This window comes from Schistocerca gregaria, chromosome X, assembly GCF_023897955.1.
Source record: "Schistocerca gregaria isolate iqSchGreg1 chromosome X, iqSchGreg1.2, whole genome shotgun sequence".
Lineage (NCBI taxonomy): Eukaryota > Metazoa > Arthropoda > Insecta > Orthoptera > Acrididae > Schistocerca > Schistocerca gregaria.
In genome coordinates, this window is record NC_064931.1 from 865,121,460 (window position 1) to 865,144,769 (window position 23,310).

Consider the following 23,310-nt stretch of genomic DNA (forward strand, 5'->3'; position numbering starts at 1 on the left):
TTTTTGGAACCACTGGATTAAAAAAAGTGTGAAGAGACCGGAATTGACGAACACCGAACTCAGGTCAGTGGACCTGCTGCAAAGTTGCTTTAGCAGTGGGGAAAAGGAGAATTTAATTATGAATTATGAGAGCTATCTTAATCACTAAATTTGGAACCAGCTGACCTACACTCGTTCCCACATTTAAGGAAATTTATGTCTGAGAAAATTGTTGAGTCCAGCAGCTGCAGCTGAAGTAGAGTATTTTGTGAACCTTTCAGAATCGCACTTTAGGGAGACAGTCTACTGATGGACAAAGTTAATTGACACAAAAGTGTGATATGCCTAAAAGTAAGTGCCATTTTCACCTGTAAAAAGTCTCACTGCCAAGCCGGCAAATTTGACCGTGACTCTATCACATTCTCTACCAGGAAGTCTCGTCGTGTGTGCGAAGCTCGTGCATCTCACGGTTGCGTAAGGAACTTTTTGCCCTACTTTTTGTCCCTCCCTGTGTTTCCGATTATACCCGCCATTTTCAGACCCAGTTACACTGTGGGTACTATTTCGCCCTTCAGCTGTACTGTGCTTCACAGGTGTGACAAAAAAATGGTTCAAATGGCTCTGAGCACTATGGGACTCAACTGCTGTGGTCATCACTCCCCTAGAACTTAGAACTACTTAAACCTAACTAACCTAAGGACATCACACACATCCATGCCCGAGGCAGGATTCGAACCTGCGACCGTAGCAGTCGCACACAGATGTGACCCATTTATTTTAAACGAGTAATGAAAAATTTATGAAAGATGATAAAAAAAAGCATTGTAATTATTGAAAACGTAGACGTTTGCTATTTGGTTTGGTGTCTCAGTGGATAGTTGCCAAATTACAAATTCAATGGTCCGCGGTTCGATCCATGGTAGGGCCTCAAGTTTTTTTCTACGCAATGAACGTTGTTTCAGTTCATTATTACGTCCATTTACAGTAAAGTACTCCTTTTTATTACATCACTTTTGTTGTAGCACACTATCACCCATGGAAATTGCGCCACACCGAAAAACAGCGAACGTTGCGCGTAGAGCATAAGCTAAATGTAATTTTAGGCGCAAACAGCCTTCTGACGAGCTTATCGGTTCGAAACAGTAAACAGCGCAATTTGCTCTTAATAAAAAGCATTATTACTGGTGAATGATTACCGTTTTTACTTTTTTCTAAGAATTAACCTGTATTTGACACAGTAGCAGTCATCCAGAATGAGATTTTCACTCTGCAGCGGAGTGTGCGCTGGTATGAAAGTTCCTGGCAGATTAAAACTGTGTGTCGGACCGAGACTCGAACTCGGGACCTTTGCCTTTCTCGGACAAGTGCTCTACCAACTTTTTTTTAACCTCATTTTGTTCGTTTTTAGTTCGTTGCATCTGCTCGGGGTGTACGTCGCAAGACACCCGTTTCAGTTTTTTTTTTATTACAGAGGGCAGCTAACCCCCTGACCGAATACGCTGAGCTACCGTGCCGGCTTACCTACTGAGCTACCCAAGCACGACTCACGCCCCGTCCTCTCAGCTTTACTTCTGCCAGTACCTCGTCTCCTACCTTCCAAACTTCTTCCGTATCAGTTTCTGATAAGCTCTTGCTTAACGTGCAAACAAACAGGGTTGTAGCCGTCAATAATGAGGCCACCGCATATTTCAGAAAACACTGCGTATACTAGAACCATTTTTCCGGTCGGAAGTGTAACGCTGTGAATAACGTCTTTCGGAAATGTTATTGTTTGTTCCAGCAGTTAGTCACACTCGTGCACTAGGTATGGTCCGCCAAGGCGATTGAAGCGCTCATTCAGGACGTGAAGCTGCAGAAGGTAAGGTGATAGGACAAGTTAGGTGGGTCTACTGCGGGAAGGGTTGTGTGGCTGGGGAAAGCGCAAGGGCAAATGAAGTTGTATTTGGCGGGATGGGTACATTTAACGACGGATATCGGCGTCTGGGTGAAGTGGAGTGTCTGATCGTCGAGAGCGTGCCCAGCGGAAATGTTTGCTGGGCTCTAAATATCAATCATTCACTGCAGTTGCGGTACGATTCCAAAAATTAAGTTCCAAGCGCAATGCCTGTAAGTTTGGCTGCGAAATAGAAAAAAAAAAAAATACTTGAGCGAATCAGTGCTGATCACACCCTCTTCTCTGATGAACTGCTTGTCAGGAAATTGTTAATCATTAACAATTTATAACTTTCGCAGAGGATACGATATATTTGATCACCAGAAAAGCAAATATTTATGACCCGAATTATTATGTCGGGAATAAAAAAAAATGATAAAATCGATCAGCGAGACTTCACGCGAATGATGCTTTTATATACACAAAATCCGCAATGCTAGAAAATTGCAGCGAAATGCAGGAAGACCTGCAGAGGATCGACACTTAGTGCTAGATTTGGCAACTGATTCTCTAAATAATCCAATGTAATCTGTTGACCATAAATAGACGGAAACAGCTGTTATTGATTGGTTACGCTATTACCGAACGATCATGGGAAAGTCACACGATTGTATATCTGGGCGTATGCATACAGAGAGATTTAAAAAGGAGATACCAGACAATCATTGCAAGAAGACTCGTTTAGTCAAACTAAAAAGGAGGTAGCTACAAAATCCTCTTTCGACCGACCCTCGGGTCTGGGACCCTTAACTGGTAGAAACGATAGAGGAAACAGAGAAGATCCATAGGAGAATAGTTTCTAACGTCACGGACAGGATCATCTAACTCCAGTGGCCGATGCTACAAGGACGATTTTAACACTAATGTAAGATATAGGCGTTTTCTAAATTACGTTAACGGGATTAATTTATGAATGTATTTTTGAGAACTATGTTCTTTCAGAGTGCAAATGTGTTGTATTGTATGTAAAACTTGTTCATCTATAGGGAATGAAGGATTGTATGAAATGTAAAACCTGGAGAGCAGTCCCTTCGCCACGAAAAGCTTACGGCGCAAATGTAAGAAAAGGTGGTTTGGCGCGGAGTGCCGCAAGCAATCTCTGTGGCAGATATAGTCGGTGGCCGGCACTCACTGTTTAATAGCCTTTGGAACAAAATACACCACTAAGTCTGCGTATCAGAGATCCGACAGTTTGTCGGTAGGTTTGTGGAGGTTAGATGTGAACGCACAGGTCATGTAATGTGCGTAAATAACGGGCCGCTGATTTGCGTGCGCGATGATGGCGTCGATAGCGACTCAGATGTGTTCCATAGGATTTACATCAGACGAATTTGGTCGCCGAGACATCAACGTGAGTTCACTATAATGTTACCCAAACTAATGTAGCACGGTTCTGGAGCCGAGACACGGACAGTTATATTGCTGACAGACGACATCGCCGTCGGGGAAGACACCAAGTACGAAAGGATACAGATGTTTACTACCTCAGATCCCAGGCAATGTCTCCGTTAGCACAGTGTTCCTCCCCCAGCCTGCATCCGTGGCGTGCCTGACGTTTCACCTCTATGACGGCGTTCGTCAAGACGACCATCGACACGTTTACATCGATGGACGGTCGAATCCCGATGGTGCCGTGCCCACTGCAATCGTAACTGACGATGTCGCTGGGTCAACGTGTGAACACGTGCGGGCGAGGGCTGCTGCGGAGCTCAATGTTCCACAAGGTACGCTGAACGGTGAGCTCCGAAACACTTGTGCGTGCACCAGCATTGTGCTCTATCGGCAGAGATGCCACCCATCTATCCTACTTTGCAGGGCAGGCAAGCCCCCGAACCCCACGTTGTGTCAAGGATCGTGGACGTGCCACCATTCAGCATCTAGTGGTAGTTTCACTGTCCTTCTACCTCTTTCCGTAGATCCTCACGACAGTACATTCGACGAGCTTCCCCGTTTTCGGTATACTCGTTCACAGACTCTGGGTAATCACAATCTGCCCTTCGTCTAAGTCTCTTATCTGAATGGATTTCCCCGTATGCAGCCCATACCTTCGCTAGGGTGATCCCCCTCCGGCTTCATAACAAGTACTGTTTACTATTGTATTTACTTCTACGGACCAGTAATTTGCTGAACATATAAATAACTATCTTAGAGCACGCGTAGTCTGTGTGATCTGCACAGATTTTTTTCTTTAACAAAATTTTTATGTTGTTCACAAACTGCAACACCTTCTACACTTTTCACGTCCATAGAAGCAGTGTATTTTGCGAGTGTACTTCTGACCAAAAAGCGATTCTGGCAGCAAGAGCCCAAGATTTTTGTTAATCTACATCTACATCTACATCCATACTCCGCAAGCCACCTGACGGTGTGTGGCGGAGGGTACCGTGAGTACCTCTATCGGTTCTCCCTTCTATTCCAGTCTCGTATTGTACGTGGAAAGAAGGATTGTCGGTATGCTTCTGTGTGGGCTCTAATCTCTCTGATTTTATCCTCATGGTCTCTTCGCGAGATATACGTAGGAGGGAGCAATATACTGCTTGACTCTTCGGTGATGGTATGTTCTCGAAACTTTAACAAAAGCCCGTACCGAGCTACTGAGCGTCTCTCCTGCAGAGTCTTCCACTGGAGTTTATCTATCATCTCCGTAACGCTTTCGCAATTACTAAATGATCCTGTAACGAAGCGCGCTGCTCTCCGTTGGATCTTCTCTATCTCTTCTATCAACCCTACCTGGTGCGGATCCCACACTGCTGAGCAGTATTCAAGCATTGGGCGAACAAGCGTACTGTAACCTACTTCCTTTGTTGTCGGATTGCATTTCCTTAAGATTCTTCCAATGAATCTCAGTCTGGTATCTGCTTTACCGACGATCAACTTCATATGATCATTCCATTTTAAATCACTCCTAATGAGTACTCCCAGATAATTTATGGAATTAACTACTTCCAGTTGCTGACCTGCTATTTTGTAGCTAAATGATAAGGGACCTATCTTTCTGTGTATTCGCATCACATTACACTTGTCTACATTGAGATTCAATTGCCATTCCGTGCACCATGCGTCAATTCGCTGCAGATCCTCCTGCATTTCAGTACAATTTTCCATTGTTGCAACCTCTCGATACACCACAGCATCATCTGCAAAAAGCCTCAGTGAACTTCCGATGTCATCCACCAAGTCATTTATGTATATTGTGAATAGCAACGGTCCTATGACACTCCCCTGCGGCACACCTGAAATCACTCTTACTTCGGAAGACTTCTCTCCATTGAGAATGACATGCTGCGTTCTGTTATCTAGGAACTCCTCAATCCAATCACACAATTGATCTGATAGTCCGTATGCTCTTACTTTGTCATTAAACGACTGTGGGGAACTGTGTCAAACGCCTTGCGGAAGTCAAGAAACACGGCATCTACCTGTGAACCCGTGTCTAAGGCCCTCTTGCCTTTTGCCTTCTCTTGGTGATGTTTCCATAGGAATTTTCATCCCCCAACACATATTTCCTGTGTTGTGTGATGTCCTTAGGTTAGTTAGGTTTAAGTCGTTCTAAGTTCTAGGAGACTGATGACCACAGATGTTAAGTCCCATAGTGCTCAGAGCCATTTGAACCATTTGAACATATTTCCTCCCATCTAACCGAGAAATGAAATACCAACTTTCAGAGATGGTTCAAATGGCTCTGAGCACTATGGGACTTAACTTCTGAGGTCATCAGTCCCCTACAACTTAGAACTACTTAAACCTAACTAACCTAAAGACACCACACACATCCATGCCCGAGGCAGGATTCGAACCTGCGGCCGTAGCGGTTATGCGGTTCCAGACTGTAGCGCCTAGAACCGCACGGCCACTACGGCCCAATTTTCAGAGATTTCGGTTTTAAATTTTTTTTAATGTAACGAAATACATTCTTAGTAATGTTCATCTCCTAAGGGGTTGAATTTCCTAAAACAGTGAAACACCTATTTTTTAATTTCTAACAGATAGGACAAATACAGATTTTCATGAATTTAGCTTTGAAAACGTTTACGTAATTTTATAAGACTTTTCATCCCCTAATTCACTCACTTAACGTGCTGAATTTCCAAAAACACAGAAACACATTTTTTTTATCTCTAAGCAAAAGTCCAATTTCCGTAGATCTACTTCTAAAAATGCTTTCACAATGAAATAGTTTCATACATCATTTCACTCCCTCTTTCACCCCCTTAGGGGTTGAATTTCCAAAAACTGCGATACACGTATTTTTTATTTCTCTGCGAGATTAGCTTTGAAAGTGCGTTCATAATGAATTTTTTTATAAAATTCTAAAACAAGTCTTTTTTTGTTTCTGGTCGAGAAACCAAATACAAATTTTCGTAGTACTGACTTCAAAATTGCCTTAATAGGGACATATTTTCAAAAATATTTCATCCCCTATTTCACCCCGTCAGGACCAGAATTTCGAAGATTACTTTGTTCATCGAGTACTGCAGTATAAGATTAACACCCTCTCCAAATTTTAACTGTCTATCCGTTGTAGCGATTTCGGCTGGGCGATGTGAGCCAGTGAATCAGTCGGGACATTGCCTTGTATATATAGAGATAATTGTATCATTCTTAACTTTGTATCGAGAACACTGATTTACCCTCAGTCACTAACCTATATAGGTTTCTCTACATAGCTTCTAGTGAACTATAGAATCATTATTGTTCCAAAACGTTTATTAACTTTCGTCGAGTAATAATTTTCTGATTAGTTAGTATTCTGTATGAAATGTTCCACGTGGTCAGAAAATGAATAGTTATAGTATTTCAAATGGATGAGTGCAAGGCAAAAGGCTTCGTTATAGTGACTGTTAAAAGCTTTCCTCAATAATAAAAGCCTACACAATCCTTATTTACTTTACAGGTTTGCAATTGTGCTTCTATTCATATATTCATGTTTATGTGTGTATCATCAGGGTGCCTTGTTAGAAGTGTTAGTCCTAAGCCTGCTATTTACAAGGTACTGAAAGTATTCGAGAAACATTTGTACAATAAAAGTTATAAATGGCAACAGCACACTAAAACCATAACAGACTCAGGGTCCCCCTTCTTTATTCATGCACGGTATAATGCAAAGACTTACATGCTTCCCAATAGAACAGATAGTGTCCATGTTAGTTAAGACAAGTTTGTTAACTGTTTTAATATTACTGTCTTTCAGTAGTAAAATACTAAAGCCATATCATGTTCAATTTTTCTGTGATTATCCCATATTAATTAGTTATTTATAATCATCATTATCTTTGATACTTTAAAACAGACATTCTACGTTAGTGGGAGACAGTTCGTTCCCAATACATTTTAAGCCTTTATCTGTGTTACTCGTTGCTAGCCACTTTACCAACGTATGATAGGATGTGCTGTTGTTTTCGTGTCCGGTTTACAAAACAGATTTATGTCCCAAGTAAAGTTACATACAACAGTTAGTTTACTTGGTTAGCAATATATTTACTTAGGATTACTTTGCCCAATTAGGCTGCCGACCGTATTCATTTGCATGCTCACAGACTTTACAATCTTTAACATCGGTGGTTCGATTACCGCTAAAGTAACTACTGCTCTCTTTCGATAAATAACCCCTCTGGAGACGAAACAAGTGTCTATAACACACGATCACGGCCAAACTTTAAATTCTTGTTGAAAGAGCAACATAATTGGGGACTTGCTGTCGTGGTAAAAACCGATAGTGCTACGCATGGCTTTTCTTGTAACAGGACCAATTTTCTAGTCTTATAAGACTTGCATCGCTGTATGGTTTTGTGCTAAAATTCCGAGAGCGCACCTTCGTAGAAGGGTCAACCTATGTATTGCTTCCTCCTATATGTATCTTGCGAAAGGACAATGGTGGTAAAATTACAGATATTCGACATACTCAGAGCCATACCAACAGTCGTTCTTGTAGCGTACCGTTCGCTACTGGAATTGGGCAGAGGGAAGACGACAGTGATACACAAATTACCCTCCGCCACACACCGTGAAGTGGGTTGCATATGATACATGTACATGTTTGACCTATACTTTCCATTCGTCTCAGGAACTGGAAACGATACTCTTACGCTCAGCAGTAGCTACGTCTTCGTATTAATTACTAATTACTTTGCGGTATCATGAAAGGAAAAAAAACAACTGGGTGGGGCAGAGTAGGGTGACTGAAAAACGCAGGAATCGTGCTCAGCTGATGGAAATTGGCTGATTGCCGCCGGCCATGTTCCTGACACGGTAGCATTCAGTACTAACGGAGTGGTGGACACACGTGCGCTGTCAAAGCGTGAGCTGCAATCGAAAAAAGCCTGCGTCGCTCTGCTCGCCAGCTCGGCATTACACTTGAGATTTCCAACAGAAAGTTTAGACGGATTTTGCGCAATCATCTACACTATCATTCTTACGAGAACCAAATTTTTCAGGCTGTTGAAGGAACAGGTTACGCGAGTCGAAAACGGTTCTCTGAAGGAATGCTGAATTTAATTAATGAAGACGAAAACACTGTAAACAACTCATGGATGAGTAATGAGACCCATTTCCATTTATCCACTAACAACAGCATCACCTACGTCTCCATTCCACAAACGGTATTTCATCAGGGATCATATGTCCCACTTTTTTCGATGACGATCTAGGGAATACTGTGACAGTCGCCTCACAGTGATTTGCAGATGTCATGCAAAACTTCTTTTTACTCCACAACTTTCTTGGTTAGAAGTGAACCAGAGGACATTTTTTGATCACAATAGAGCAACCTCCCATACGCAAAAGTAAGCATCAGCCAAATCACCTGATTTCTCATGATGGGAATATCACACGGCCTCCCCGTTCATTGAACTTAACGTGCGACTTTCTTGTGTGGTTACCTGAAGAGAGAAGTGTATCGGGATGAAGCAGCACACAGCTGAATCACTAAAAGAATGGTGGCGGTTCAAATCCCACAGGCTGTGCTACAGAGTGTGATGCACAACTTTCACGGCTCCCTGGAAGAGGGTCTCCGCCTGCACGGTCGCCACCTTGCTGTGGTTATTTTTGAAACTTAGTTACTTTTACTTCATTTTCGTAAACGCTTTTTAATGTAACTTTAGGTGTTAAAAATACAGTAGTAGAAAACTGATTTAACTTTTCCACAGCCTTTTCAAAAACGCTTGTTACTCTGCCCTTCGTTGTAGCCTAGCGGGGTACAGTGTTGTAAGAGCTGCAATTACAAGAAACGCCTCTTTGTTGCAGGTCGTAGGCCGCGCCTCTTCAGCCTTCGCGTGGGACAGGGGCTTCGTGTAACGGCCTCCACAGCACTTGGTAAGTGTTGAGTGGCGCACCTAATAAGCTTAGGCTTCGACACATTTGTGCAGATTACACAGAATGCACAGTTTTCACGTGTCAGCCACATCAGAATGATACAACTTCAGTTATTTGCTAGCACAGACGTAACAAAAAGTTTTGAGATATATAACGCTAATAATATTTTCCCTGAATATTGAAAGACGCGCGTAGTTTCTAGCTTTTGAACAATGTTTTTCGTTGATTTGTTCTTCCCTTCTGTAACTGCAGTTTTTCTTAGAGAGGTCCTCGTGTATTTGTTCAGCTTGCTATTACTGAATTTGTGATTTCTCAGGTTTTCTATGTGATGTCGTTAAACAGTATGCTTTCAGGTGTTCAGCCGATTTGCCGATCCCATGATTATGCAGTAAGTACGCATAATAACATTGGTCATGGCACGGCAAGACAGGTGGATTGGTCGTCGATCGTGTAGAACCATGGATTCAACAACTCGGCCATACTCGCCGAAGCACGCGATTACTTACTGAATTTCCCGTGGAAGAAAATGGATCCGAGGACTATGGGACTTGACATCTGAGGTCATCAGTCCCCTAGAACTTAGAACTACTTAAAACTAACTAACCTAAGGACATCACATACAGCCGTGCCCGAGGCAGCGGTCGCGCGGTTCCAGACTGAGGCGCCTAGAACCGCTCGGCCACAGCGGCCGGCCTCCCGTGGAAGAACTAGTCGTTACATGAACGTCCCCCTATCAGCTCATAGGCGGCCTCTGCTGTGTGAAAATGGGGAAACGTTGTGTCCTATCAGTCCTACGGCGAGCAGCGTTGCATCTGAGAGTGAGTTTTATGTAAGTCGGTTGCTTTGCAGAAGCAGAAATGAGAGGAATACTTGTTATCAGTCGACATCTAGAGCTATCATAATTACTGTGCAATTCACAATTAAATGCCTGGCAGATGGTTCATCAAACCACCTTCAAGCTATTCCTCTACCGCTCCACTGTCGAACAGCAGTATCTTAGAGCATGGGCGCTGATTTCTCTTGTTGTATTATGATGATCATTTTTTCCTATGTAGGTGGGCGCCAATAAAATATTTTTGCACTCGGAGGAGAAAGTTGATGATTGAAATGCCATGAGATCATGTCCCAACGAAAAATGCCTTTCTTTTTAATGATTGCTACCTCAATTCACATATTAAATTCGTCGACCTCTCTCCCCTATTTCGCGGAAACAGAAAACGGGTTGCCCTTTTTTTGAACTTTTTCAATGTCCTCAATCAATCCTATCTGATGCGGATACGATAACGCGCAGCAGTACTCCAGAAGAGGGCGGACAAGCGTGGTATAAGCTGTCTCTTTAAGATACCCGCTGCATTTCGGAAGTATTCTGCCAGTACAAAGCAGTCTTTGGTACACTTTCCAGACAACATTATCTATATGATCGTCCCCATCTAAGTTATTCGTGACTGTAATCCCTAAGTATTTAGCCGAATACGCAGCCATTAGATTTGTGTGATTTATCGTAAGTAATATAGCAACCTTCGTGCCACCCCAGTGACGTCATCCAAGATGGTGGCCGTGATGTCAGCTGATTAAGCAAGTACCGCTATCCAAGATGGCGGCTGTGACATCAGCTGAAGACGCGAGTGATGTCTTCCAAGGTACGCGGCCGTAACGTCAGCTGATGACGCGAGTACCGTTATCCAAGATGGCGGCTTTTGCCGGGAAAGTACCGCGCCCCCCTGGCAGGAAATTTGAATTTTTTGCGGAAATTTGAATTATGTGCCCCTCCCCCCTTTCCGACTTTTTGCATGATGGTGCGTCATCCTCTTGCAAATGGGGGAATTTCGAATTTTGGAGTGAATTTTACTCTAAGAGTACATGCACTCATTCAGCCGAGGAGTGCATCGACAGATCACTGCATGAAGAATGGAAGCGAGAATTTATGCTCGAACATATGAAGAGGAAGAATACAGTCCTGCAAATAAATACTTTGCATCAAAGATACATTACACAATGCATGGAAACATCTGTCTCTGCTGGAATGGTCTGTCCTATGTATAAGCTCCCACCACACAAGAGACAACTGCTTCCGATCCATCAGACCAAAGAACAGAGGTTGTTGGCGAATTCACCGCTAGAGGGCGACACGACAGGTCATGTGATGGTGCAGTTCAGTCCATATGGCACAGCATCACAATGATGTGACCTGTTTCTGTCAGCTGCACATCTGCCGCAGCATCCTCATCCCCTGGTGGTCTGGAGGGGGAAACTGGCAGGAAATGGAATCAGTCTGTTCTAGGCTGCTGGAGAGGGGAACGAGTGTACTTCATTTAATTTTTTTAACAATTTATTTAGCTACGGATGTCACCTAGTTTATTTATTACGCTGATACAAAACATTCACCGTGACATGCTTGGACTCACAATATATATAGTTTACAAACCAGAAAATACTCGTGAATGATGCATTACGCTGATAGGCAGAGACGCAAACAACTCGTAAATTACCGAAATAATCCAGTTCACAGAATACATACGTGAAAACTACTCGTAGATCAGCGAAATAATATATGCATACACGCTCACAACACTTAAACATCCGAAAATAATTCCGTGCACAAACACTCAGTGCACGCAGAAAAAAAAAAAAAAACGCAACTTACCAGCGACTCGAACCCTGATTCTCCTGGATGGAAAGGCTAAGTGCATCCCCCTAACACATGGAAACTGTCCAAATGCAGGAGAGGACGGTTACGTTAGTGTACTTTATTTATTATGCTCGGGAAACTGACGCAAATATCCATCCTAATTACGTAATGAATCACGAAGGTCAGTAATAATTACACAACTATATGCATAGCGCTGCACAAGAACGGCTTAAAATCGCAAAAAAACTATCCATACAACTGGTCTTATCCTGTTTGGAAAAAAATGTCGCAATACCACTGTACACTGACGCAAATATCGATCGTAATTACATAATTAATCATAAAGATCGGTCCTAATTACACAACAATATGCACAGCGCTGCACGAAGACGGCCTAAAATCTCAATATATCGCAAAAACTGACTATACTATACAACTGGTGTTATCCTGCTGGAAAACATTTCACAATACCACTCCAGACTTAGGCAAATATCGATCCTGATTACATAATTAATGACAAACATCAGACCTAATTACACAACTATATGCATAGTGCTTCACAAGGATGGCAATATGTGACAAAAACGGACGATACCATCCAACTGGTAATATCCTGCTGGGATAAAAAAAACTCGCAATACCACTCGTAACCAGCGACAGAAACAGTCAAACTCTACCCTACATCTACAAGCTGGGGGGGGGGGGGGGGGGTGAAGGCTGGGGTGTAAGGTACAACTTTTATTCTTTTTGGTAGGAAATATGTTCAACTGACTAGATGCTGGTGTTGGACAGAGAAGAGTTTAAAAAAATTGTATTATCTGTCCCTGTTAGACGTCAGTGTTCACTACACATGCCAACTAAAAATTACCCTACAGCCCAACTAACCGAAGCCAATACATTCATCACAGCTGATGGAAAAAATGCATCACAGTTATAATTACACTTCGAAATTGTCGCGAAAAAAACCAGCACTCGTATTGAACGGGTCATAATGAATCACATGTACTGGGGAAAATAGTCTTCCTAAAAGACTGCAGTTGAACGTGTATTCTCCTCCATGTACAATCACAACCTACGGGATGGAGCTACTTACCTGAAAGCCTCGCAGCCCATGCTAGCCACCACCCGGAACGATACAATTGCGTTTCACCAACACAAAAGCAAGTATAGTTAACTAGGAGATAAAGGGTCGGCTTTCCACAACTGCAACTTGGTCGCCTAAAGTATAGTGGCGCAGCCAACCCTAATGGCTAACAGGCGCCGCTGACACAGACTAGGCAGGTCCGCAGCGCCTCTCATTCTGGGGGTGGAAAACTTTTGTCTAACGTCACGTAGGCCGCGCTCTCATAGGGGCGTCGACACCTGTTCTATGGTCGATAATTTAACATCAACTAGACTCCTATTATAAAGCTGTATTAAAAAAACATTTACGATGATAATAAATCTCCTCTTTCCACGAAAATAGACAGTCCATTTTCATTTAGTGTTATGAGCAAAATCGGTATAGTTTTCACATTCGACTACACTCGCATCTTATTATTTTCTGACGTCCAGCAAAGTGTACCTCCACCAATCAGAAATGATCAGCAGAGAGACACTTACCTCATCTGCAAAGACCTTTATGTGGAAACTCGAGAAAAGAAAATAGAGGAAACTGATATTTCCACTTGCGAATACCAATGTCGGTGACGTAACAGATTCCAAATTACCCCTATAATTTACAAAGTCAAATAACGTCTTTCTCATGTCTAGAGACCATCAAACTCGGCTTCCGCCTGCTAGATGCACACGTCACAATCTATCTTCTCTAAACTAAATAAACACACGAAATGTGAAGAAGCAGTCAACCAAACAATTTCCGTGGGAGGCAATAATGGTCCAGTGCAAACATATGCCGATATTTAATCTTCTCAAATTTCAACATGATGACGAAAGCTGTCCAACACACACTAAGTATTTGTTTATTAGTTGGCCACAGGCCACTGCCACGCCAAGCACGAATAGACAGAATCATCCTACTAAATCTTTCATACGCACACACACACACACACACACACACACACACACACATATATCACTATACTTCTAATTAAATGTTAGGATTCTGGTTTCGGTTGAACGACATTCGACAGTGAGACAATTATCGGAAATACACCCTGCTAACGGCTGTAGGTCTGGAAATAGAAATATCTGTACCATTCTTATGACTTGACATACTGCCCCCTCTGCTATCACACTATTCCACGTCAAATCCGTACCTTCAGTACGACTGGACATAGTCATTTCCACTGAACACGTCGGAACACAATCACATACTTTATAAGCGTGATGCTCAAGGCGAACCCAACACATATCCCCTACTACTAAGTATAATACTTCGTCAATGATTGCCAGCGATGTGAAATAATACTGACCGAAAATCGATGATGTGTGGACATGTATCATAAGTTTTATTGCGAGGGGTACCACTGTGTCCTAGAAAGAGAGGTGTAATCATATTACAAACAGCGAGATGTTAAAAAAACACAACCATGTTACCATCACATGCGGTCTTGGTTCCACAGTGGTTTTTTCCCAGAGAAATGCCGTGACAATGAACATAGACCTTGATCACCGGTGTGTATAGCATCAGACTGACATTGCAGTTACTCATCGCCGACGGTACTACCTTGTAACAAAATTACCGAATTTATAAAGTGATTTGACTAAGGAGCATGGTATGAAACTGGTATTTGACGATTTTCAGGAAGACAGAGAACCATCCGCCTTTAAACTTACAGGTATCTGCATTAAAGGATAACAGAGAATGGACAGGGTGATCGACTGAAGCCGGCCGCGGTGGTCTCGCGGTTCTAGGCGCGCAGTCTGGAACCGTGCGACTGCTACGGTCGCAGGTTCGAATCCTGCCTCGGGCATGGATTTGTGTGATGTCCTTAGGTTAGTTAGGTTTAAGTAGTTCTAAGTTCTAGGGGACTAATCACCGCAGCAGTTGAGCCCCATAGAGCTCAGAGCCATTTGAACGATTTTGATCGACTGAGATGGAGCTGTAACGAGGTACGATTCAATGGTAAACTGATGATGCATTCTAGAAAGGGAGAAGTTGCTGCAGGTCAGTTTTTCCGCTGATCTGGCTCAGCAGCTGTTCAGGCTGAGCACCTGAAGGATAAATTGGAAAATATTTCGAGTAGATTTCCCCGCGATGTTATAGTTCTGGGTGGAGATTTTAATTTGCCGGATATAGACTGAGAGACTCAAACGTTCATAACGGGTGGCAGGGACAAAGAATCCAGTGAATTTTTTTAAGTGCTTTATCTGAAAACTACCTTGAGCAGTTAAACAGAGACCCGACTCGTGGCCATAACATATTATACCGTCTGGTGATAAACAGACCCGAAATATTTGAAACAGTTAACGCAGAACAGGGAATCAGTGATCATAAAGCGGTTACTGCATCGATGATTTCAGCCGTAAATAGAAATATTAAAAAGGTAGGAAGATTTTTCCGTTTAGCAAAAGTGATGAAAAGCAGATTACAGAGTACCTGACGGCTCAACACAAAAGCTTTGTCTCAAGTACAGATAGTGTTGAGGATCAATGGACAAAGTTCAAAACCATCGTACAATATGCGTTAGATGAGTATGTGCCAAGCAAGATCGTAAGAGATGGAAAAGAGCCACCGTGGTACAACAACCGAGTTAGAAAACTGCTGCTGAAGCAAAGGGAATTTCACAGCAAACATAAACATAACCAAAGCCATGCAGACAAACAAAAATTACGCGAAGCGAAATGTAGTGTGAGGAGGGCTATGCGAGAGGCGTTCAATGAATAACACAGTAAAGTTCTATGTAATGACTTGGCAGAAAATCCTAAGAAATTTTGGTCTTATGTCAAAGCGGTAGGTGGATCAAAACAAAATGTCCAGACACTCTGTGACCAAAATGGTACTGAAACAGAGGATGACAGACTAAAGGGCGAACTACTAAATGTCTTTTTCCAAAGCTGTTTGACAGAGGAAGACAGCACTGTAGTTTCTTCACTAGATTGTCGCACAGATGACAAAATGGTAGATATCGAAATAGACGACAGAGGGATAGAGAAACAATTAAAATCGCTCAAAAGAGGAAAAGCCGCTGGACCTGATGGATACCAGTTCGATTTTACACAGAGTACGCTAAGGAACTTGCCCCCCTTCTTGCAGCGGTGTACCGTAGGTCTCTAGAAGAGCGTAGCGTTCCAATGGATTGGAAAAGGGCACAGGTCATCCCCGTTTTCAAGAAGGGACGCCGAACAGATGTGTAGAACTATAGACCTATATCTCTAACGTCGATCAGTTGTAGAATTTTGGAACACGTATTATGTTCGAGTATAATGACTTTTCTGGAGACTAGAAATCTACTCTGCAGGAGTCAGCATGGGTTTCGAAAAAGACGGTCGTGTGAAACCCAGCTCACGCTATTCGTCCACGAGACTCAGAGGGCCATAGACACGGGTTCCCAGGTAGATGCTGTGTTTCTTGACTTCCGCAAGGCGTTCGATACAGTTCCCCACAGTCGTTTAATGAACAAAGAGCATATGGACTATAAGACCAATTGTGTGATTGGATTGAAGAGTTCCTAGATAACAGAACGCAGCATGTCATTCTCAATGGAGAGAAGTCTTCTGAAATAAGAGTGATTTCAGTGTGCCGCAGGGGAGTATCATAGGACCGTTGCTATTCACAATATACATAAATGACCTGGTGGATGACATCGGAAGTTCACTGAGGCTTTTTGCGGATGATGCTGTGGTGTATCGAGAGGTTGTAACAATGGAAAATCGTACAGAAATGCAGGAGGATCTGTAGCAAATTGACGCATGGCGCAGGGAATGGCAATTAAATCTCAATGAGATTCATTGGAAGAATCCTAAGGAAATGCAATGCGAAAACAAAGGAAGTAGGTTACAGTACGCGTGTTCGCCCACTGCTTGAATACTGCTCAGCAGTGTGGGATCCGTACCAGATAGGGTTGATAGAAGAGGTAGAGAAGATCCAACGGAGAGCAGGGCGCTTCGTTACAGGATCATGTAGTAATCGCGAAAGCGTCACGGAGATGATAAACTCCAGTGGAAGTCTCGGCAGGAGAGACGCTCAGTAGCTCGACACGGGCTTTTGTTAACGTTTCGAGAACATGCCTTCACCGAAGAGTCAAGCAGTATATTGCTCCCTCCTACGTATATCTCGCGAAGAGACCATGAGGATAAAATGAGAGAGATTAGAGCCCACACAGAAGCATACCGACAATCCTTCTTTCCGTGAACAATACGAGACTGGAATAGAAGGGAGAACCGATAGAGGTACTCAGGGTACCCTCCGCCACACACCGTCAGGTGGCTTGCGGAGTATGGATGTAGATGTAGATGCAACAGTCGCGTGACATAGCCTGCATTCGACTCGTATACAATCATGTGCTCTGTATGTGATTTAGAGCACTGTCTACTTGCAATCGTTAACGACAAACCTGTCGGTCATCAGAGGACTTCCATCTCATGTGTGATGAAACGTGACACATTCCTCTAAATGAACTATGATTTATGGGATGTACTCCATCCCCCTGTCGCATCTTGGGTGTAAAATGGAGACTTCAGCTTTATAACTAAGATGATTCTATGTTAGCAAAAGGTGTTTGTGAGGCACTGCAATCCCCGTGAATAGATTTGCCTGACAGATGTGCTGTTTACTGAATTAGTGGTGGAATGATTTGTAATTTCACATGTTGACCACTGCTGCAACGCGTTTACTGTTTTCTTGTAAGAGGTATTCTCCGTTACTAATGATCATTTTATATGGGACTGATATGGGCATAGTATAATTTCTGAACCATGATCGGATGTGAACAGTGGGCGTTATACATCTCGGGAAAGCTGTATTGTGCTCGTATCACACAGAGCCGATGTTTTAAGGATGTAGTTTTTTCGTTTCACAGTTCGATAAGATAGATTAACGTAGAGAAACCGGGAAGAAAGATGTATGTCATGTGCTTGAAATATATTTCTTACAATCGAATATAAACAGTGCTGTGTTCCATATGAATGATAGGTCGGAAACTCAAGAGATCTAACATTACAGCCCGTTTTAAGTGTCGAACGTTGTAGCCTTAGGCGTACGTGTGTCTATGTTCTCTCTTACCAATAACTTCTAGGTAATGATCCTAGACTCTGAAATAATACTTTAAAATTGCTAGCTTGGTTGATTTACGTAAAAATGCTTCGAACTCCATCCGTCTGGGGCTCCATCAGGCATAAAAATCACCCATTTCCTGTTCTTCTTAACCGTCACAACACTTTCAGATCTGTTACTGCACATCGATAAGGAGTGCTAACCTCCTCGACATGGGCGCAGCTCAAGAAATCTTGTGCACTTGGATGGGTGAGGACTCGGCAAGCTCTGTTCATTCACGAGACCTGGAATGTAGCCGTCTGCTTCTGGTCAGCTGCAGATTAAATCGGTAATGGTGCTGCAGGATGGGGTGGTCAGTGAGAGCGTGAGGGGGTCTTTCAGTCTCTGATTTTATCATAAGACTGCGAGAATGCTCTGTGATTCCCATCAGCATAGAGACAGATTGTAAATTAAGCACTATGCTAGAGGTGTTACAAATATGTAGAGTGCTGTCTGGTACACTTTGATGTATATGTTCGAGAATTAACCTTGAATGGACGTACTACACAGTCATCTATCCACATTCGCAATGATACTCGCAAAGTGGAGAAGGGGTTGTTTAGCCGTGATACTGAAATTGGGAAACGTTTTTGCATGATTGGTCGGTGTTAAAATTACTGTAAAATTGCTAAAATTGTTCGTACTAACAACTGTGAGGGTTATTATTTCATTACGTCGCCAGTGTCTTCTGCATCCCATTCTTCCACTGGCATGTTATTGGTTACCACGTAATGACTGGCTGGCATACCTGTTTGAGTTGGAAAAAGAGTTTTGTGGAGGATAACACCTTCTGGGGCTGGCTATCACCGAAACAGTGATCGCGTACATGACACCAATATGAGGAATCAGTCGAAATGAAAAGCACAGCCATCAGCTATTCCGTCACTGTGACACATGAGTCACCTTCGGACTGTAGTTTGGAAACCCTCCACAACGCTTTATTTTGTAAGTGACTTTTATTTAAAATCATCCAATGTGTGTGTGGTGTGTTATGGTAACAGCAGTTAAAACATGATTTTACACCACGCAACACCTAGTTTTCTGCGAGAGGCCATGATTCAGAACATGCTAATGGCAGATTAGAACATTGCACAGACCTCAAAGTCATGGAGGAAAAACAAAATGTATGACAGTATACAAAGCGTGTTACAGCAGAAAAAAAAGTTTCAAACAAGGAGACAGGGTCACAGGGAGTGTCTCTTGCGACTTACAGTATAGTCTGCGGGATATGATCATCCTCCTACAGTACAGGTGATGAAACTTTAAACTGATCTGTGCAGTTGATCAATACCTGTATATTTAATAGGATCGTTACATGTGTTCGATGCCGGCATGCATTTGTTTTCGATATATGGGAGGAGAGAGATGAGGTAAAAATCTTCTCGAGTTCTCTATCGGATGAAGTTAGCGGAGCTTTGATAGTTGGTAATTTTTCTCTGTTGGACGGTACAGAATAACGAAGATAGTATGTGGGGGAGTTAGATGTGAATGGGCGCAGATCTGTAGTTTGGAATTTTACTGCAGCAGATAGGTTCGAGAAAGGTGACTCATTTCGAGATATGAGAGTGCCAGAAATACTATTCACTAGTGGCTGTAATCATTGAAAGACTTCTCCATAGGATCCAATGCAGGCATGTGGTTGAATGGGGAGACTTGATTCCAAATGCCAGACAGCATTTCTACCGAAAGCATAGCACTAGAGGTCTGAAAAGCTAGAGTATATTCCTTATGACCTCAATCAGCACACCATTTGCTGTTTGTGATCCTTCTCAATCAACCATTACCTCTATCCCAGTCGATATATCACTGAACCTCTGACATATCATCGACACAGAATGTGTTACAAATACTGGATAAATATCTAGCAGCGGTGGCGTGAGGGAGTTGCAAATACCAGTTTCATACCACTTTCCTTAGCCAAATCACTTTCTAAATTGGGTAATTTAATTCCGAGGTTGCACTGTTGGTGACGTGTAACCACACTGTTGGTCTGATAACAAATACTCCAGTGATCACCGTCTGTATTCAGTGACAGGGTATTTGTCTGATCGAAAAACCACCTCACCCAGAGGTAATGTCGTACCTCAATTTATAAAGCAAGTATAGCTTTTAATATGGATACTTGTATGCACCTGTAGAACCAAGACCCTTTGTGATGGTAATATTGTTGTATTTTTTAACATCTGACGGTTTGTAAGGCGATTACGCCTCTCTTTCTACGACACAGTGGCACCACTCGTAAGAAAACTTAGAGACACGCCCACCAATCGTTGATTTTCGGTCAGTATTATTTCGTATCGCCAGCAATCAGTTATTGACAACATATAATACATAACAGTGGGGGATATGTGATAGGTTCACCATGGGCATCAGGTTTATAAAGTATGTGTTTGTGTTCCAACACGTGCAAAAGAGATGACTATGGCCAGTCGTAAGGAAGATATGGACTTGACGCGGAATACTGTGATAGAAAAGAGAAGAGTGTGTAAAATCATGAGACTGTTACAGATATTTCTATTTCCAGAACCACAGCCATCAACAGGGTATATTTATGATACTTCACTCATTATCGAATGTCATTCAACTGAAACCGCTTTCGTAACATTTAATTGTAAGTATAGCGGTCAAATATATATGTGACCGATTTCGTAGGATGATTCTGTCTATAGGGATCGTGCAAACGGGGAAGTCTGTTGCAATCTAGGAATGTAGTTGACTTAACCATGTAGTCCTCTAGACGTCCGGATTGCGAACTAATATTTAGTATGTGTTGGACAGCTTTCGTGATAAAGTGGAATTTTGAGAAAATTCAGTGTGGATGTGTGTTTGCACTGGGCAATTGTTCCCTCACATGTAAATTTTTCTGTTGACTGCTTCTTCGCATTTCACGTCTTTATGTAGTTTGTGGTGTGTGCACCTAGCAGGTAGAAGACACGTTTGCTGGTTCTCTAGATATGAGAAACACCTTATTTCACTTTTTAAATTATAGGGGTAAATTGGAATCTGCTGCATCGCCAACATCGGTATTCGCGAGTGGAAATATCAGTTTCTTCTATTTTCATTTTCGAGTTTCCACGTAAATGCCTTTGCAGATGTGATAAGTTTCTCATTCGAACGTAAAAAAATATACCGATTTTGCTCATAAAACTAAATGAAACTGGACTTTGTCTATTTTCAAAGAAAGAGGACATTCATTATCATCGCGAATTTTTTTCCCCTTTTGTTAATAGTTGCTTTATTATAGGAGTCCAGTTGATATCCCTCTCAGAACGGCGGGTGAGTCCTCTACAATACTGTGGCTCTCGTCCGGTACCTGCTGGAGCATCCTACGTGACGTTAAGCAAAACTGTTTTCCATCCCAGAACGAGAGGCGTTGGGGACTTGTCTAGTCTGTGACAGCGGCGCCTCCTAGCCGTTAGGGTGGGCTGCGCCACTGTACTTTAGACGACCAAGATGCATTTAGCCTTTTTTCTCCTAGTTAACTATGCCTGCTTTTGCATTGGAGAAGCGCAGTCATATCAAGGCGGTCCGGTGCCAGCACGGGCCACGAGGCGGTCGGCGGAGTAGCTCCATCCTGTAGGTTGATTTTCGGTAATTTGAGACCGTACATGGAGGAGAACACACGTTCAACTGCAGTCTTTTAGGACGACGATTTTCTCCTGCACAGGAGATGCAATATGACCCGTTCAATGCGAGTGCTGTTTTTTTTTTGTGACAATTTCGAAGTGTAATTATAACTGAGACGCATTTTTCCATCATCAGTGATAGCGTGTATTGGCTTCGGTTGTGTGAGCTGAAGGGTAATTTTTAGTAGGCGTGTGTAGTGAACTCTGATGTCAAACAGTGAAAGATGCTATGTGCTTGCAGGCAATACATTTTTTTTTTAAACTCCTCTCTGTCCAACACTAGCATCCAGTCAGTTGAATATATTTCCCACCAAAAAGAATAAAGATTGTACCTTACACCCCAGCCTTTTTCGCCCTAGCTTGTAGGTGTAGGGTAGAGCTAGAGTGTTTCTGTCGATGGTTTCGAGTGATATTGCGAGATTTTTACCCCAGCTGGACTACACCAGTTGGATGGTATCGTCAGTTTTTGCAGAATATTGCCGTCCTTGTGAAGCGCTACACATATAGTTGTGTAATTAGGTCCGATCTTAGTGATGAATTACGTAATTAAGATAGATATTTGCGTAAGTTTGGAGTGGTATTGCGAATTGTTTTTTCTCAGCAGGATAACACCAGTTGTATGGTATAGTCAGTTTTTGCGCTATATTACGATTTTAGGCCGCCCTTGTGCAGCACTATGCATATAGTTGTGTAATTAGGACCGATCTTTGTGATTAATTATGCAATTAGGATCGATATTTGCGTCAGTTTCCTGAGCAAAATAAATAAAGGACACTAACGTAATCTTCCTCTCCCACATCTGCACAGTTTCCATGTGTTAGGGGGTGCACTTATTCTTTCCATCCAGTTGACTTAGGGTTCGAGTCACTAATAAGTTGCGTTTCCTTTTACATGCACTGAGTGTTTGTGCACTGAATTATTTTCGGGTGTTCAAGCGTTATTTCGGTAGTCTGCGATTAGTTTGCACGTCCGTATGCTGTGTACCCGATTATTTCGGTAATTTACGGGTTGTCTGCGTCTCTGTACATCAGTGTACTGAATTATTTACAAATAGTTCACATTTCTGTAAACTGTATATTGTGACCTCAAGCATGTCAGGATGCTTTTTTTGCATCAGCGTAATAAAATAACTTTGTGAAATCCATCGCTAAGCAAATTGTTCCAAAAAGAAATAAAGTACACCCCTTCCTCTCTCCAGCAGCCCAGAACCAGCTGATTCCTTTTCCTGCCAGTTTTCTCCTCCGAGGCTGTGAGAAACACGTGACGTCATCATGGTGCTGTGCTCCTAGTGCCCCTATCGACTGAACTGGACGGTCTCGTGAACTATCGTGGTGCCCTCTAGCGGTGAATTCGGCAACAGCCTCTGTTCTTTGGTCTGATGGATCGGAAGCCGTTGTCTCTTGTGTGGTGGGAGCTTATATGTAGGTTTTAGAAATGACAGACAATTCCAGCAGAGACAGATGTTTCCATGCGTTGTGTACAGCATTTACGTGCAGGACTGTATTCTTCCTCTTCATATGTTCGAGCATTAAAGCTCGCCTCCATTCTTCACGCAGTGAGCTGTGGATGCCCTCCTCGGCTGAATGAGTGCTTGTAATACTGCTATTAAAACTCCCCCTGTTTGGCACCAACACCG

General features: G+C 42.7%; 1 protein-coding gene across 1 annotated transcript in view; it reads left to right on the forward strand.

Annotated features, from left to right (window-relative positions):
- The window catches only part of LOC126297873 (organic cation transporter protein-like), a 475,107-nt gene that overhangs the window by 146,551 nt on the left and 305,246 nt on the right, over window positions 1-23,310 (forward strand). Inside the window, exon 2 of the mRNA XM_049989164.1 lies at window positions 9,155-9,223. The gene's annotated coding sequence lies outside the window, so the exon portion shown is untranslated. The remainder of the gene's footprint in view (window positions 1-9,154; window positions 9,224-23,310) is intronic.